The sequence below is a fragment of the Myotis lucifugus genome, unplaced genomic scaffold (assembly GCF_000147115.1).
Source record: "Myotis lucifugus unplaced genomic scaffold, Myoluc2.0 scaffold_302, whole genome shotgun sequence".
NCBI lineage: Eukaryota > Metazoa > Chordata > Mammalia > Chiroptera > Vespertilionidae > Myotis > Myotis lucifugus.
The window spans coordinates 857,745-877,428 of NW_005871350.1; the positions used below are offsets into that span (position 1 = coordinate 857,745).

A 19,684-nucleotide genomic window follows, 5' to 3' on the forward strand; every position below is an offset into this window, starting at 1 on the left:
CTCACTGCCACCTCTACCCAGGAAGCTCCAGCATGCCCTCTAGAAAAAGGACCTCTCAGCCAGCTCCAGCATGTCTCAGCTTCATCAATGCTCCATAGACATCTGGGGTGGCTCCCTCTCACATGGCTGCTCACCTCACCCAGCTGTTATACCTCACCCAGCTGCTCCTTCTCACCTAGGCTGCTCCCTCTCTCCCAGGCTGCTCCCTCTCACCAGGCTGCTCCCTCCCACCCAGGCTGCTCCCTCCCACCCAGATGGCTAAAGATGGGAAGGGCCTGGAGAGAGAGGGAAATGCTTGTGGCCATATGGCTGCACAACTGGAACCATCTTTTGGATGTCCACCCTACCTCTGTCTCAACAAAGGACAGAGAGATGGTGACATAAGGGTGTGTCCAAACCTGTCTCCAGCCTGTCCTCAGAGTACCCTCTCTGATCCCCAAACAACACTCAGCCCGAGAAGACAGCCCCTCACGACCCAGCAATGGCCCTTTTCAATTCCAAAGCCACAGCACTCATCTGGAGCATGGAGGACACTGACACGTCTGTAGGAGCAGAGTACAGCACAGCCACTTCAGGTGGAAGGCCTGTCCTGTCACTAATAGGCACCAACGTGTGCCAGGTATGCCCAGTGCTGGTCATCAACATCGCTGAGAGCAGTTCCTGCCGGAAGGTTCTGCACTTCACCTGGGGACAGCATCAAAAGATGCAGAACAGGCTCCCGGGCCTGCAGATCCTCACCTGTGACATGTGGAACAGTCATACCCATCAGCTCAGGTGCATGAGGACTGATTCAGGAACCCTGGCTATCACCACATTGTCATCGCTGTGTCTCTGCTTTCATTCCCAGCTCTATGTGACATCACTGTCCTTTCTCCCATTTTCTTTCTTGTAACTAATCTATTTTCAGAGAAATTCTGTGTCCTTTGTGAGCTGTTCTAAGATCTTTCAGAACAAGGTGCACTGAGTATATGCTGTGTGTGCCTATCTGCACGTGTCTGCATGTCCCCATGAGCCTACCTATTTTCATGTGGGCCTCCATTCTTCTGTGCATCTTTGTGTTTCCTTCCGAAGGGTCTGTGAATTTCCATGTGTCTCAAGTTTTCATGTGTCTGCCTGTCTTCATGTGGGTCTGCAGGGCCCCTCGTGTTTGTGTGATTTCCGATCAGTCCATTGATGCATTCAGCCCTGTCTGTGTGTTGACACTGGCCCATTCACAGAGGTGGCAGGGAGGAGGTCACATCTTCATCAATCTCAGCAGTTTATTTCTGTGGTCGGACAGTAAATTCAATGGTGTGTTTTTTAAACTTGCCTTGCAATATCAGGACACATTTTAACCATGCTGATCCAGAAGCTCAGAAGGAAGAGAGAAGGAAAACAAGGCTTAACACGGCTGTTTGCATTTCTGCCTACAAAAAAATAAAAATCAGCCAGGAGCACCAGCACTTACAAGGCCCTGGAGTCCTCCCTAATCTAATAGATGTTCAGTTCCAACATTTGCAGATTACAGAGGCAACTGGCAGCTTCCAGGACAAGAGTGTGGGGCACTTGCCCCGACCCCCCTCAAAGATCGGCCCTGGCAGCTCAGGGGGATGAGGCTTCTGGAGAGAGCCTACTTCTCTGGGACCCCTGCAGTGGCTCACGTCCCTCCGGGGCCATCACACACCCGCTCATGTGGCCTCCACCCAGGGATTCCGGAGAGACTCCCCCAGGTGTCTCTGCCCACTTTCCCGGTCTGCCTCCTCAACAAGAGGGTGAGAGCTCCCTAAGCCCTAATCCAGTTTTCAGTGTTGCATAGATGTTTCATTGTAAGCCAGCATGATCCTTTGTGAGAGGAATGGAGACAAACCATTAATTAGTCCATAATGTATTTATTAATCATAGTAGAGCCTCGTCATTTGAAGATTCTGTATCAGTGACTTTTCCTCCTTTTTAATTTAGACTTTCTTCAGCTTTTTGAAACTTGTTTGGCCTCTTTCAGTGACGACCCAGAAATACAGGACTGGAGTTGAGGAGAAAGGCCTGCCTTGCTCAGCAGATCTGCGCTGCCCAGAGGGCCGACTCAGAACCTGCTGCTCTGAGCCCCTGTTTTCTGCTCTCGCCTCCGCAGGGGTGCAGTGGGGCCTGGGGCTCGCTCCCTCCTGTCTGTAGGCGATGGGGAGTAAACCAAGGGTCTCTCCCTCAGGGAAAAGATGTGCGGGCTTGGGAAAGTTCAGAACACTCTCCCACTGGCCCCTTCGCCAGGGAACCAGGCTGACCCTCCCTCTGTCCCCTCACACTGCTGTCCCCACTGTTCCTGTGGACCGTACCAGGCATGTGTTCCCTAACCACACATAGCTCTGGGGTCAGGAGGGAAAAGGCCAGCCCTAGGCAGGGCTCCTGGTTAGTCTCCTGTGCAAATCCTGGTGGCCAAAGCCCAAGGAGCCGGAGGTTAGGGATCAAGCAGGCCATAGATCTGGTCAGAAGTTGGCATCCTCAGCAAGGGGCCGGGAGCCTCCTGATGCCCTCCTAGGCTGTGGGCAGCCTGTCTGCAGACATGTTTGTGGAGGACCCTACAGTGTGGGCAGGTACCACTGTCACCTCCTAAGTTGCTGTTTCCAGCTCATTCGTCGGGGCTCCACCGGTCTCCCTGCCGAGGCTTGGCACTTGGAAGGTGTGGGTCCTTCGCTCCCCTCGCCCATGCTTACTGAAGACCTGCCTCATAAAGATGGCTCAGCATCCACCCCTCCTTCTTCCACACACTCTGGGTTCCAGCTGCAGTGAGATAGCACCAAGCTCTGCACTCCCCTCTGTCCCCTACCGCCTTTGCCTGGATGCCCTCCCTCTGCCCAGGTCCAAATCCCTGGGGTAGGTCACTCCATCCCTCTGCCCCACTGTGGTCATCAGCTGGCTCTTACCTCCTGGGGATTGGTCAGAGAGCAGGGCATAGACGTGCTCACACTTGCAGGTGAGTGTGCTCAGCAAGCGAATGAGTGAAACACTTCCTGCTGCACAGGATTTATCCTGAGTCTTTTCAGCACCATGTGGGCAGCAGGGCCTCAGTCTGCACCTCATTCTATCAGACTCTGAACATAAGGAAATAATTGAGTTGAAGGGGGTATCATTTCCAATCTAAGCAGATTTCTGTTTTGGAACCTTCTCCTTTGAAATTCACAGAAAGCCATTCCTGACAGGAATGCTTTCTTCTGAAATTGCAGAGTAATTTGTTTATTTGTTCAGGCTATGCACTCAATGGGATGGCATCTGGAGATAAACATCTGCTTTTGATGAGAGTCTGCCATTTAGTCATGTCCCGCACACTGTGACTTTGGCCACACAAATGCAGAGTGCCCGGCCCTCTTTCTGAAATAAGAGACAGGTCAGAGTCAGGCCAGGCGTGGGGTCTTCCACAGGACAGCTGATTGCAGAAGGGGCCTTGGACCATTCATCCTCCTCTCCCCAGGACCCTGCTCCGGACCTTCACCTTTCTGCCTGTCCGCCCCCCTCCAACCCACAGTCACCTCACCCACCAGGCAGAAAGCAAGGATGGTCTCATCCCCACGGCCACAGCCCTCACGATGGGCTTCATCTGTTCCTTCTGTCTCTTCAAGTGCATGAGAGAGAGTAAGGGGACTCCCAGGACCACAGAACTGAGGGACTCCTGGAACAGGAGCGGCATCACTGTCTCCCACTTTCTGGAGCCACAGGAGGACGCAGATGATAGCAGAGGCAGTGCAGCCTGGGCCAGGGGTTCTGCCTGGTTGTGGCGCTGGGTCTTCAGGATCCCCACACTGCAGATGCAGAAATGGATGTTCAGAGGCAGGATGTAACTTTCTGAGGCCCTACAAATGGAGAAGAGAGCCAGCATCAAGGCTCAAGCATCTACTCCCTGTGGGTAAGGGAGGAGTGAGGGTGGACCCCGGCTGTCCTTGGGTGGAACAGAGAGGAGCAGATCTTAAGAGGCCCTGACATTCCTGTCTGGTGCACACAACTTCTCCCAGTTATCCAATCAAATGCTAATTAGGTGCTGCCATCAGCTTCTGCAGATGGAGTCATGGTCCCTGATCAGTGGGGCTGACGATCACTCCCCCGGTGGGCCTGACCTGATAGCAGGGCCCTTTAAAAATCAGAGTTTTCCCTGGCTGATTGCAGAAGGAAGTCCAGGAGTCACAGTGTGAGAAGGATGTTACTGCTGCTGTGGTGTGAAGACAGAGGGGCCACAGGCTGAGGAATGTGTGTGACCTCTGGGAGCTCAGTGCAGCCCAGCTGAAGGCCAAGAGGAAATGGGGATCTGGATCCCACTGCCACAGGAGCTAAAACCTGCCAACAACCAGGACGAGCTCGGAAGAGCCCAGACCAGGCCAGATGAGGGCCAGATGAGGACGCAGCCCGGCCAACACCCTCCCTAATTTCAGAATTCCAGCCTCCAGAACTGTGGGGGAATAAATTTCTGTTTTTTTCAAGCCTCCCAGTTTGTGAAACTCTGTTATAGCAGCCCCAGGAAACAAATACAAATCCTGTCACCTGGATGCAGCAAATACCTGAAAATGTGGAAGTGCTTTGGAATTTGGCAATGGCTTGAAATTTTTGAGACAGAGGATGGAAAAGGCCTGGACTGGCTTGAATAGACTGTTGGTGGAAATACGGGCATTGGCGACACTGCCAGTGAGTGCGCAGAAGGGAGGGAGGGACACGGCACTGCAGACTGGAGCGAACTGGTTATAAAGTGGAGAGAACTTGGGTGAAAAGTGAAAAGCAGAACTTGTAAATAATAAACCTGAGAAGATTTCTAAGCAAAATGTTGAAAATGCAGCCTGATTTCTCCTTGTTGTGTATAGTAAAATGTGAGAGGAAAGAGATAAATTGAGGAAGAAATTGTCAAGCAAAAATGAACCAGCACCTGATGGGGGAAATTCTCAGTATGTCCAAATAGCAAAAGATGCTCAAATTAGGAGATTGTGTTTGGGAAAGTGTGCATTGCACAAAAAGCCAACAATGTGGCTGGAGAAATTAAGTGTGTGACTTGTGTTTGTGCTCAACCATCTCGGCAGAAGCCGGGAATGGGATGGGCTCGCCCAGGAAAAATCTGTGGAGGACCCTCTTCTCTGACGGTGTGCATCCCCATGACAAACACGGGAGACACACAGGTATTTGAGAATGTTGTATCAGCAGAAAACTCATGTTTAGACTGAAAGGGAGAAAGTGAAAAAGGGCGGTGGTTGGACTGCCAACATTCTACAGGCAGGAAACAGGCAAAGAGAGCTCCTGAGCTGCAAATATGTTCTACCCTTCAAGAAAATGGAGTGATTCCAAGAGGGGAGTCATGGGTGCAGAGGGTAAGGCCTTGGACCACAGGGATTCTACTCAGACCTTGAGACCTAGTGGAATCTGCCTGCTGGGCTTGGATATCCTTCTTTTACCTCCATCCTTTCCTTCCCTCATTAATTTTAAGTACACTTTTTTTTTAAAGAGCAGTTTTAGGTTCACAGCAAAATTGAATGGAAGGTACAGAGACTTCCCATGTACTCCTGCCCCACATACAAGAAGCATCTACCACTGTCACCATTCCACATGGAAGAGTTACATTTGTTACAGTAGGTGAGCCCACTGACACATCATTATCACCCAAAGGCCATAGTTTACATTAGGTCCACTCTTGATGTTGTACATTCTATGGGTTTGAGACAAATGCATCCACCATTACAGTATCACACAGAGTAGTTTCACTACCCTGAGAATCCTCTGTGCTCCGCCAATTCATCCTCTTTGCCCCCAGCCCCTGGCAACCACTGATTCTTCCACTGTCTCCATAGTTTTGCCTTTTCCAGACTGTCATACAGTTGGAATACGATATGTGGCCTTTTCAGATTGGCTTCTTTCACTTATTGATATGCATTAAGGTTCCTCCATGTCTTTTCATGGCTCAACAGCCAATTTCTTTTTAGAACTAAATAATATTCCATCGTATGAATGTAGCACAATTTATTTATCCATTCAGTCCTTTGGATAACAGTCCTTTATCTGATGTGTCATTTGCAAATATTTTCTCCCAGTCTGTGGCTTGTCTTCTCATTCTCTTGGCAGTATCTTTAGGAGTGCAGAACATGTAAATTTTAATTTAGTTCAGTTTGTGCCTTTAGTGTTCTATCTAAAAAGTCATTACCACACCAGAGTTTTATAGTTCTGTGTTTTACATTTAGGCCTATGATCCATTTTGAGTTAATTTTTGTGAAGGGCTGTGCCTAGATTATTTATTTCTTTCTTTATTTCTTTCTTTCTTTATTTTTGTTGTTAATCCTCACCTGAGGATATTTTTCATTGATTTTTAGAGACAGTGGAAGGGAAAGGGAGAGACAGAGAGATAGAAACATCTATGTGAGAGAGACACATCCACTGGTTGCCTTCTGCATGTGCCCCGACCAGGGCTGGGAATCAAGCCTGCAACTGAGGTACATGCCCTTGACCAGAATCAAACCCATGACCCCACAGTCCACAGGCTGACACTCTATCCACTGAGCCAAAACAGCTAGGGATTCATTCATTCATTCATTCATTCATTTACATGTGGATGTCCAGTTGTTTTAGCACCATTTTTTGAAAAGACTATCTTTACTCCATTGTATTGCCTTTGCCACTTTGTCAAAGATCAGTTGACTATATTTATGTGGGTCTATTTCTGGCTTTCTATTATGTTCATTGACCTATTTGTCTATTCTTTCACCAGTACCACACTGTACTGATTACTATAGCTCTGCAGTAGTGTCAGTTCTCCAACTCTGTTCTTCTCGTTCAATATTGAGTTGCCTATTCTGCTTCTTTTGCCTCTTCATATAAACTTTAGAATCACTTTGTTGGTATCCACAGGAAAACTTTCTGGAATTTTGATGGGGATTGCATTCAATCGATAGATCAAGTTGAGAAAAACAGATAATATTGAGTCTTCGGGGGATCCAAGATGGCTGCCAATGGGATGGAAGGCTACAAGATAGTGTGTGAGTGAGAGAACGGAAGGAGAGTGCATGGACGTGTATTTGTGAGAGAAGGACAGCTATATTCCACAGGACTGTTGTGGACTGGCGGACCGGGCTCCCCTGGCTGGGCAACCTCTACTGCTGCTGAAATCTCTCCCGGAACGCCGGCTCTGCCATAGAGACCATGCCATCTTAAAGGGGAGACCAGCTGTGATCAAAAGCCCAGCCTTACCTTCAACCAGGGAGACCTCAGATACCTCCCGAAACCCTACAACCACAATGCCCAGGGACCAGCTGCCTCAGCTGCGAACCCACGAGCACCAGGACTCCAGCCTCCCCGACCGCAGGCACCGAGAAAGTCTGTCCAGGGGGCTGAATATTCGGACAGGCCCTGCGCCTTCTCACAGAGCAAATAGAAGGAACAGCTGAATCAAACAACACCCACCTGGAATTGGCGAATTAAACATAGCTGGTGAGGCAACCGATGGACAGAAAGGTCAGATATCACCTAGAGAAAGGTGAGATCTGGGATCCAGGCTGGAGGGAGAAATGCACCCAGCGGGGACTAGAGTCTCAGAGGAAGACTGCGCTCCACAAAATCCGCGGCTGTTGGGGTCAGTGTAGCTCTCAAATGTGGAAGGGGGTCCACAGGGCTGCTGGCAGAAGGGGACTCTAGATATTAGCCCACAGCTGGGCTGGGCCCAGAAAGGCAGCCTGAATTTCTATACCAGCTGCACAGTGCCAGGGGAGTCAGTGCACTTCTTTTGGCTTTTTTCCTTTTTAACTCCTTGCTTTTGCTTGCTAAGTCCAGTACATAGGATCTTCCAATTAAAAATACTCACTGAGACTGCAGGGAAAGTTGTTTTTATGGAAACTGGGTATCAGAATAAGGAGAGACGAGCAGAAAACCAGCTCTAGGGCAGTCCGTCCCTCCAACCAAATATTAAGTGCGGCAGGGAAAGAAAAATCTAAACACTGGGTAGAGGGGCCTTTTAGCCCTGGCTATTAACACAGAAACACTGCCACCCAGGGGTTGTATCAGAAATTGACTCTTGTGTAAATACAACTAAAGGCAGGCTGAGAAACAAAGGGAGAAGAGAGATCCCGCCTGCTTGAAAACAGGGTTGTGGCTTATGACACAGAGGAGCAGTTAATCGAAGGGAACTTCAATACTGTGCTGACTACCTGATAGGAAACAGATGTGCCAAGCAGAACAGTAGAGGAAGTGAATGACCTTTACTACTTCAGTTTTTTATTTTTTATCTTTTACTTAAGAAACCAAAATTTTTTTCTCACTTAATTTTACTTTTATATTATATTTTTATTTTTAGTTATTATTATTACTACTATTACTTTACCTTTTTAAAGTTTTATTTTATTTTTTCTTTATTTCATTTTATTTTAGGATTAGTGTTCTACATTTCATTTTTATTTTTTAGCATTATTTTACTCTATCTGAATTTTTTCTTTATGCCAACACTCTCTTCCTCACTTTTCCCCTTTATCACCCTGTTTCTCTTACCCTGTTCCTGCTTTAGTTTTTCTCTATCCTTTTTTTTAATCCCTGTTAAAAATTGATCTTACTCATATATCTAATTTCCTCTCCCCTGCTCCAAGTCCATGCACACTTCTCTCTTCTCTTTCTTCACTATCCAAAAATATTTTTCTTCCTCTTTTTTTTTCTTTTTCTTTCTTTCTGTCTTGTTGGTGTTGTTTGTTTGATGGCTGGTTAGTTAGTTAGTTTGTTTTTTACTTCAGTTTTTCCTCTCCTCACTTGTTCTCTTCTTCTACTAATAGCTGAATTAATTTCAATCACCACCTCAGACCTATTGTTTTCCAATAGTAAATGAATACATACATAGATAGATTAAAGGAAGGGGAAAATTATATATATATATATTTTATATATAGTTTCTTTTATTATTTTTTTATTTTATTGTATTTTGTTTTTTACTTTTCTTCTTACACTCTCATTCTCTTTCTACCTCCTCTATACTGAATTGTGGCTATTTCCCCATTCATTCAATTCCTTGACCATACCTTCTGGAAATAAACTCTGCCTTCTCAGATTCATCTGGGTGTTTGTTGTTTGGGTGTCTGTTGTTTGCATTTTTTGGATTAGTTGTTGTTTTATTGGAGTTTTCTCCCCATATACATATATTTTTCCCCTTCTTTTTTCTTCACTTTATTCTCTCTCTTACATTTTTTCCTTTTCTCAATATCATTTTTGCACTTCTTTCTTTTCCCTACTTCTCTTTTCTCTGATGGTCACCTTTATTTGGGATTATTAGTATTGTGAACACATTTGTGTTTGGTGCCCCGTACGTTGTGTCTTGTTGTGTTGTATTTTGTGCCTTTAAGTCAACACAGGAGAGAGCTACATAACCAGACACACTGAGAGAGCAATCATGGGGAGACAAAGAAACAACCTGCATATGAAAGAAAAGGAGGAATCACCAGAAAAGAAAGTAAATGAAATTGAAGCAAGCAATATGACAGAGAAAGAATTCAGAGCAATGGTCATAAGGTCACTGAAAAGGATGGAAGACAAATTCACCAATGTAAGAACCAAGAGGAAATGAAAAAGAACCAAGAAGAAATGAAAAATGACATCACTGCAATAAAGAACTCAATAGAAAGCATCAACAGTAGACTAGAAGAAGCGGAGGACCGCATAAGTGAGCTAGAAGACAAGGTAAGAAAAAATACCCAACCAGAGCAGCATCTAGAAAAAAAAAACTTAAAAAACCTGAGGGGAGCCTAAGGGAACTTTGGGACAACACGAAACGAAACAACATCCACATAATAGGAGTGAGAGAAGGAGAGGAAATTGAGCAAGGAATAGAAAACTTGTTTGAAAAAGTATTGACAGAAAACTTTCCTGATATAGGGAAGAAAAAATTCACACAAGTACAAGAAGCTCACAGAGTCCCAAACAAGATGAATCCCAAAAGACCGACACCAAGACACATTATAATTAAATTGGCAAACACCAATGACAAAGCAAGAATCTTAAAAGCGGCCAGAGACAGAAATTTAGGTACAAAGGATCTCCCATCAGACTATCAACTGATTTCTCAACAGAAACACATCAGGCCAGAAGGGAATGGAATGAAATATACGAATTCATGCAAAGCAAGGGTCTGAATCCAAGAATACTGTACCCAGCAAGGCTATCAATAAAAATTGAGGGTAAAATCAGAAACTTCACAGACAAAAAGGACTAAGGGAGTTTATTACCACCAAATCAGCAATGCAATAGATGCGAAAGGGTCTGCTATAAAAAGAAGAAATAGGAAGGGAAGAAGGAACACAGGCATAAAGAATAAAAATGGCGACAAACAAGTACCTATCAATAATAACTTTAAATGTAAATGGATTAAATGCCCCAATCAAAAGACATTGGGTAGGTAAGTGGACAAGGAAGCATGACCCATACATCTGCTGTCTACAGGAAACCCACCTCAGAACAAAGGCCTCACACAGACTGATGGTGAAGGGATGGAAAAAGGTTTTTCAGGCGAATGGAAATGAAAAAAAAGCTGGGGTAGCAATACTTATATATGACAAATTAGACCTCAAAGTGAAGGTCATAACAAGAGATAAGGAAGGCCACTTCATAATACTAATGGGAGCAATTCAAGAAGAAAATATAACGCTGGTAAACATATATTCACCTAATACAGAAGCACCTAAGTACATAAAAAAAATTCTGGATGATATCAAGGGAGAGATTGACAGCAATAATGTCATAGTAGGAGACTTTAATACCCCACTAACACCACTGGACAAATCCTCTAAACAAAAAATCAGCAAAGAAATATCAATCCTTAGAAAACTGTGGTACATCTACACAATGGAATATTATGCTGCTGTAAAAAAGAAGGAACTCTTACCATTTGCAACAGCATGGATGGAACTGGAGAGCATTATGCTAAATGAAACAAGCCAGTCAATGAAGGAAAAATACCACATGATCTCACTCATTCATGGATAATAAAGACCATTACAAACTTTTGAACAATAATAGATACAGAGGCAGAGCTGCCTCAAACTGATTGTCAAACTGCAGTGGGAAGGCCAAGGAGGGTTGGGGGGCAGGAGGGAGGGGGGTAAGAGATCAACCGAAGGACTTGTATGCATGCATATAAGCATAACTAATGGACATAAGATACTGGGGGGTAGGGGAGGGCAGGGGATTGTCAAGGGCGGAGGGAAAAAAAAGGACACATATGTAATACCCTTTGTAATACTTTTAGCAAAATAAAAAATAAAAATTAATTTTAAAAAAAGAAATATCAATCCTAAATGACTTACTAGATCACATGGAATTAATTGATATCTTCAGAACATTTCACCCCAAAGCCACAGAATATACATTCTTCTCATGTGCACATGAGTCATTTTCAAAGATAGACCACATATTGGGACACAGGCAAAGTCTCTTCAAATTTAAGAAGATAAAAATCGTATCAAGCATCTTCTCAGATCACAACGGCATAAAACTAGAAATCAACTACAATAAAAACAATTTTTAAAAAATCAAACACCTGGAGGTTAAATAGCATGTTATTGAACAATGATTGGGTTACCTCAGAGATCAAAGAAGAAATAAAAAGCATCATGGCGCCGAGACTGGTTTGGCTCAGTGGATGGAGCGTCGGCCTGTGGACTGGAGGGTCCCGGGTTCGATTCCGGTCAAGGGCATGTGCCTGGGTTGTGGGCACATCCCCCGTAGGAGATGTGCAGGAGGCAGCTGGTCGATGGTTCTCTCTCATCGATGTTTCTGGCTCTCTGTCTCTCTCCCTTCCTCTCTGTGAGAAATCAATGAAATATATTTTTTTTTAAAAAAAGCAGCATGGCAACAAATGACAATGAAAACACAACAATCCAAAATCTATGGGACACAGTGAAAGCAGTCTTGAGAGGGAAGTTCATAGCTCTACAGGCCTACCTCAAAAAACAAGAAAAATGGTAATAAATTATCTAACCCTACAATTCAAAGAGTTAGAAAGAGAGCAACAAGAAAAGCCCAGTGTAAGCAGAAGGAAGGAAATAATAAAGATCAGAGCGGAGATAAACGACATCCAGACCAAAAAACCAATAGAAAAGATCAACAAAACCAAGAGCTGGTTCTTTGAAAGGACTAACAAGATTGATGAACCTCTAGCCAGGCTCACCAAGAAGTAAAGAGAGAGGACCCAAAATAAACAAAATCAGAAATGAAGGAGGTGAAGTAACAACTGATCCCACAGAAATACAAACAATTATGAAAAATTACTATGAACAACTCTATTGCAACAAAATGGACAACCTAGATTAAATGGAAATATTCTTAGAAAAATACAAGCTCCCAAAACTCAATCAAGAAGAATCAAAAAACCTGAATAGGCCAATAACTACCAAAGAAATTGAAGCAGCAATCAAAAATCTTCCAGCAAACAAAAGCCCTGGTCCTGACGGCTTTACTGGGGAGTTCTACCAAGCATTCAAAGAAGAACTAAAAACCTATCCTCCTCAGACTATTTCAAAAAATTCAAGAGGAAGGAACACTTCCAAGCTCTTTCTATGAAGCCAGCATTACCCTAATCCCAAAACCAGATAGACACCACAAAAAAAAGTGAACTACACGCCATATCCTAGATCAGGGGTAGGCAACCTTTTTGTGAGTGCGTGCCAAAACCAGCAAAATCTCTGACTCAAAATTCTTCTGCATGCCAACCCTAATTTTTTGAGAACATGTTACGCCTACTTGATATCTCTTAAGGTGTACGTATGTGAAGAAACTTGAAGAAATAATAAAATTCATTCGAGCTACAAAAACACAGTATATGATGATGAAAAATACATTTATTTTTTAATGTATACATGTACACTGATAGTCTGACAGAAAACTTTATGACTCCGTTTGATATTATCAGTGGGACTTTTGCTGCTGCATCACTGATGACAGAGATTTTACATCAGGTTTATATTTCGTAACCTTCAGAGATATGTACGAGCTACTACTTTCATCCGTCAGGCTACTCCTATTGCGAGACTTAACAAAATTCATCACTGAGAACAACGATTCACAATTGTAAATGGAAGATTATAAGAGAAGGTTTGGGGTGCCAGCAAAAGTTACTGGCGTGCCATGTTTGGCACGATGCCAGGGGTTGCCCACCCCTGTCCTAGATGAACATAATGCTAAAATCCTCAACAAAATTTTAGAAAATCGAATTCAGCATTACATTAAAAATGACCAAGTGGGATTTATTCTGGGGATGCAAGGATGGTACAATATCTGCAAATCAATACATGTGATACATCACATAAACAAACTGAGAGGCATAAGTCACATAATCATATTAAGAGATGCAGAAAAAGCATTTGACAAAATCCAACACCCTTTCTTGATAAAAACTCTCAGCAAAGTGGGAAGAGAGGGATCATACCTCAACATAATAAAAACCTTATATGACAAACCTATAGCCAAAATCATACTCAATGGGCAAAAACTAAACTCTTTTCCCCTAAGAACAGGAACAAGACAGGGATGCCCACTTTCACCACTCCTGTTCGATATAGTACTAGAAGTGCATGCCATAGCGATCAGACAAGTAGAAGAAATAAAAGGCATCCAAATTGGAAAAGAAGAAGTAAAACAGTCCTTATTCGCAGATGACATGATACTATACATAGAAAACCTCAAAGACTCCATCAAAAACCTACTAGACCTAATAAATGAATTTGGCAATGTAGCAGGATACAAAATTAACACCCAGAAATCTATGGCCTTTTAATACACCAATAATGAGCTCACAGAAAGAGAAACGAAATAAAACAAAAACAAAAAACAATAACAACCACAATCCCATTTATCATGGCACAAAAAAAATTAAGATACTTGGGAATAAACTTAACTAAGGAGGTAAAAGACCTGTACTCAGAAAACTACAGGACATTGAAAAAAGAGATAGAGGAAAACATAAACAAGTGGAAGAACATACCATGTTCATGGATTGGTAGAATCAACATCATTAAAATGTCCATACTACCCAAAGCAACCTACAGATTCAATGCAATCCCCATTAAAATACAAATGGCATATTTCAAAGATCTAGAAATAACTCTCCAAAAATTCATCTGGAATAAAAAAAAGACCTCGAATAGCCACAGCAATCCTGAGATAGAAGAACAAAGTTGGAGGGATCACAATACCAGGTATCAAGCTATATTACCAAGTCACAGTTCTCAATACTGCCTGGTACTGGCACAAGAACAGACATATAGACCAATGAAACAGAACAGAGGAACCCAAAAATCGACCCAGGCCATTATGCTCAATTAATATTTGACAAAGGAGGCAAGAGCATACAATGGAGTCAAGAGAGTCTCTTCAATATATGGTGCTGGGAAATTTGGTCAGATACATGCAAAAAAAATGAAACTAGATCACCAACTTACAACATACACAAAAACAAACTCAAAATAGCCAAAGGACTTAAATGTAAGACAGGAAACTATAAAAATCCTACAAGACTCCACAGGCAGTAAAATAGCAGACATATGTCATAGCAATATCTTCATAGACACAGCTCCTAGGGCAATGGAGACTAAGGAGAAAATAAACAAATGGGACTACATCAACATAAAAAGCTTCTGCACAACAAAAGAAACCATCAACAAAACAACAAGAAACCCCACTGCATGGAGAACATATTTGCCAATGTTATCTGCGATAAGGGTTTAATCTCTAAAATTTATAGGGAACTCATATAACTTAACAAAAGGAAGATAAACAATCCAATCACAAAATGGGCAAAGGACCTAATAGACACTTTTCAAAAGAGGACATGCAGAAGGCCATGAGATATATGAAAACATGCTAAAGTCACAATCATCCGAGAAATGCAAATCAAAACAACAAAGAGGTACCATCTCACACCTGTCAGAATGGCTATCATCAACAAATCAACAACGACAAGTGCTGGCGAGGATGTGGAGAAAAAGGAACCCTCGTGCACTGCTGGTGGGAATGCAGACTGGTGCAGGCACTGTGGAAAATACTAATGGCGTTTCCTCAAAAAATTAAGAATGGAACTTCCATTTAACCCAGTAATCCCACTTCTAGGAATATATCCCAAGAAACTAGAAACACCAATCAGAAAGGACATATGCACCCCTATGTTCATAGCAGCACAATTTACAATAGCTAAGATTTGGAAACAGCCTAAGTACCCATCAGCAGATGAGTGGATTAGAAAACTGTGGTACATCTACGCAATGGAATACTATGCTGCTGTAAAAAAGAAGAAATTCTTACCATTTGCAACAACCTGGATGGGACTGGAGAACATCATGCTAAGCAAAATAAGCCAGTCAGAGAAAGATAAATATCACATGATCTCACTCATTTGTGGAATATAATGAACAATATAAACTGATGAACAAAAATAGAACCAGAGTCATAGAAACATTGAACAGACTGTCCAACCTATGAGGGGAGGTGAGGGGTGAGGGGGTAAGAGATCAACCAAAGGACTTGTATGCATGCATATGAGCATAACCAATGGACACAGACTGGGTCAGGGAGGGAGGTGAGGGCATGTGCTGGGGGAATGGGCAGCTGGGTAGAGGTTAATGGGGGAAAAGGGAGACTTATGTAATACTTTAAAGTTTAACTGAGTTAAACAATAATTTTTTTAAAAGTATGATGCTAGACATAGACTTTTTGTAGATTTCTTTATGAAGTTGAGGAAGTTCTCTCTGTTCCTAGTTTGCTGGGAGTTGTCATTATGCACAGGCATTGGATTTTGTTAAATGCTTTTTCTGCATACATTGATGTCATCATGTGATTTTTCTTCCTTAATTTGTTAATATGATGGGTTATATTGATTGATTTTTGAATGCCGAACTTGCCTTGCATACCTGGGATAAACCTACTAGGTCATTGTGGGTAATTACTTTGTACATTGTTGATTTGCTAATATTTTGTTGAGCATTTTTGCATCCATGGTCTGTAGTTTCCTTTTCTTGTAATGTCTTTGTCTGGTTTTGAATTAGAGAAATGCTGGCCTCATAGGATGAGTTTGGAAGAATTCCCTCTCCTTCTATCTTCTGGAAGAGATTATAAAGAATTAATATGAATTCTTCATTACATGTTTGGTAAAATTCACCAACAAACCCACCTAGCCTGGTGCTTTCTGTTTGAGGGAGTTATTAATTATTGATTCAATGTATTAACAGATATAGGCCTATTCAGATTGTCTATTTCTTTTTATGTGAGTTTTAGCAGATTGTATACTTCAAGGAATTGGACATTTCCTCTAGACCAGCAGTCGCCAACCTTTCGGACCTCATGGACCACCAGTGGTCATCGGACCACCGGTTGGCGACCACTGCAGACTATCAAATTTGTGGGCATAGAGTTGTTCATAATATTCCTTTACTATCATTTTAGTGTCTATAGGCAAATAAGGTGATTTTTTCCCCCCTTTGGATTCTTCCAAGATTTTTTCTTTATCTTCGAGTTTTTGAAGTTTGAATATGCCTAGGTATAGTTTTTTGTTTTTGTTTTGGCATTTATCCTGCTTGTTGTATTCTGAGGCTCCTGGATCTGTAATTTGTTGTCTGACATTAATTGGGGGGAAATTTTAAGTCATTGTTTCCTCACATAGTCCTTCTAGTTCTTTCTGTCTTGCTTCTCCTCCTGGTCTTCCCATTAATTACACTTATATGTCACCTTTTGTAGTTGTCCCATCCTTGGGTATTCTGTTCTGGTGTGTGTGTGTGTGTGTGTGTGTGTGCGCGCGTGCGCGCGCGCACATGTGTGTGTGTGTTTCAGTCTTGTTTCTCTTTGCTCTTCCATTTTGGAAGTTTCTGTTGACATGTCTTCAGGCTCACTGATTGTTCGATGCCATGTCCAGTCTACTAAATGAGCCCAACAAAAGCACTCTTCATTTTTGTTACAGTGTTTTGATCTCTAGCATTCATTTCTGATTCTCTCTTAGAATTCCCATTCCCGTCTCTGCTTATATTGCCTATGTGTTTTTTCATGCTATCTACTTTATCCATTAGAGCTGGATATTAACGACAAGTGTTTTAAGTTCTAGCATCCTTGCATGTCTAGTTCTGATGCTTGCTCTGTCTCTGCAGACTACTTTTTGTCTTTTGGAATGCCTTGTAGTTTTTTCTTGATAGCCAGAAATGTGTTGGATAAAAGGAACTGCAGTAAACAGACCTTCAGTGATGTGGTGATGAGATATAGGGATGGGGCCTTTGATTATGCCCCATATTTGTGAGTCTGTTGCCTGGGCTGTGGCCTTCACATGTGCTCCTCAGCCCTCCTTAGGTGGTACAAGAAAGATAAAGGAGCAGGATGGGCATTTCTCTCCCCCAGGTGGTCAGGATCTGATGGAATGATTTCTCCTGAGGGCAGGCCTTATTAGAACACATGCTCTGGTGTACTCACAATAGCTACTTCCTCCCCACACCCAGCCTGAAGCAGGAGGGGATTTTTCTCCTGTCCTCAGTGTGAGAATCTGGTGTGGCTTCTAGAAGTAAAACTCACAAAAGTGGGAGCTACAGCCGCGTCCTCGCCCACCTCTGCCCCAGCGGCCTGTTTTTCCAGCCCATCAGCGCTGTGGACGAGGGCCAGCAGCCCAAGGAGATCGAGTCACTGTGCAAGAACAGCTATGCGACGGTGTGACACGCATGCTGGTCATCACGATCCCCTTCTTCAGAGAAGTGATCGTCAGCTCCTTTTCCTGCGAGCATTGCAGCTGGAACAACACGGAGGTCCAGTCATTGGGCAGCATCCAGGGCCAGGGAGTACACTACACTCTGACGGTCAGGGCGGTGGAGGACATGAACCGAGAAGTAGTGAAGACTGATTGCCAGCCACCACAAGGATTCCAGAGTTAGATTTTGAAATTCCTGCCTTTAGCCAGAAGGGAGCTTTGACCACTGTTGAAGGATTGATCAGCCGTGCTATCTCTGGCCTGGACAGGATCAGCCCACACGAAAGGCAAATGAAGAAGCTATAGCTGAAAAACTTGATGAGTTCATTGTCAAACTGAAAGAGCTAAAGCAGGTGGCCTCTCCTTTCACCATGATCATTGATGACCCCTCAGGGAACAGCTTCAAGGAAAACTCACATGCTCCCCAGAAAGATGATGCCTTGATGATCACATATTATAACTGGACTCCGAATCAAAAGGAGATGCTGGAGCTCCAGGCAGAAGCACCAGAAGAGAAGCCACAAGAGGAAGATCTCAGAAACGAAGTACTGCAGTTCAACACAAAATGCAATGCTCCAGCTCAGACCAACATGAAGCTAGTTCAAATCCCCCACTTTAAGAAGGTTATCATCATGGCTACCAACTGCCAGTACTGCGGTCAACCGACCAATGAGGTAAAGTCTGGAGGAGCAGTAGAGCCCTTGAGCACCAGGATCACTCTCCATATCACAGATCCCTCAGATATGACCAGAGACCTGCTCAAGCCTGGGACATGCAATGTGGAAATCCCAGAACTGGAATTTGAGTTGGGAATGGCTGTTTCTGGGGGCAAGTTCACAACACTGGAGGGGCTGCTGAAAGACATCTGGGACCTGGTGACCAAGAACACTTCACACTGGGTGACAGTTCCAATCCTGGCCAGATGAACAAACTGCAGGAGTTTAGCCAGAAGTTGGACCAGAGAATAGAGAGTAAAATGAAGGCCCACTTTATTATAAATGATCCAGCAATAAACAGCTATTTGCAGAATGTGTATGTATCTGAAAATGATCTAGAGATGAAGGTGGGACATTGTAAGTGCACGTTTGACCAAAATGAGGAGCTAGGGCTCAATGACATGAAGACGGAGGGCTATGAGAAAGGCCTGGCCCCACGGTAGCAGTGGACGGTTTCCCGGCCAACCTCCTGTGCTGCTCAGATCACAAGCATATTTATTACTATTGGAAAAGTGGGAGTGACCTCCTCACCTGCTCATGTGGGCAGGGCACCTGGTCTGAACCAAAGATCCTGGCACACTTTTAAAATTGTGTGGTGCAAGTGCACACCTGTTGGGTTATTTGACTTTATTTTGGAGGTTGTGAATTAGCTTGGGAGGAGACCTGGAAGTGAACTATGAGGAATGTCACTATCACTTTTTCCCCACAAGTCTTCACCCTCTGTCCACAATGTGCTCTCCTCTAGAGCTGGAACTCTGAAGTTGAGGAAGGTGGAAGACAGCTGCAGCTGGAGTTTAGGTGTTGGTTTTGGATGTACAAAATACTGATTTCCACACAAAGGAAGTCTTCTGAGGAAGGAAGTCCAGCACAGGTGAAGAAGTTCTCATTAAAATGATGGCTGTCAAACTGCACTGGCCCGGAATTCACTGTCCTTAATTGATATGCTATTAGACTCTACCTCCTGAAGAAAAATTTCCCCAATGTGGCCACTGTAATTTGGAGATTGGAGCTGGCATTTCATTCATTCCTTCACAGATGTGCCAAGCACTCACTGAACAGTGAACAAAACAAGGCGCTGCTGTCACGAAGCTTAAAGTCTAGTGGGGAAAATTGACAATGGAGGTGGGGGTGGATTGATAATAAACCAATGAGTTAAAAAAGAAAAAGAAAAGAAAGTATTACATAGGTCCCCCTTTTCCCCCCATTGATTCCCTCTAGCTTGCCAATGGCCCCAACTCCAGGCCTGCACCACCGTATTGTCCGTGTCCATGGGTTATGCATACAGAGTCTTTGGTTG

The 19,684-nt window shown here is 43.6% G+C and overlaps 1 pseudogene; it reads left to right on the forward strand.

The window, feature by feature from the left end:
- Positions 1-523: 523 nt before the first annotated feature.
- On the forward strand, positions 524-18,830 carry LOC102427782 (annotated as a pseudogene).
- Positions 18,831-19,684: the final 854 nt, after the last annotated feature.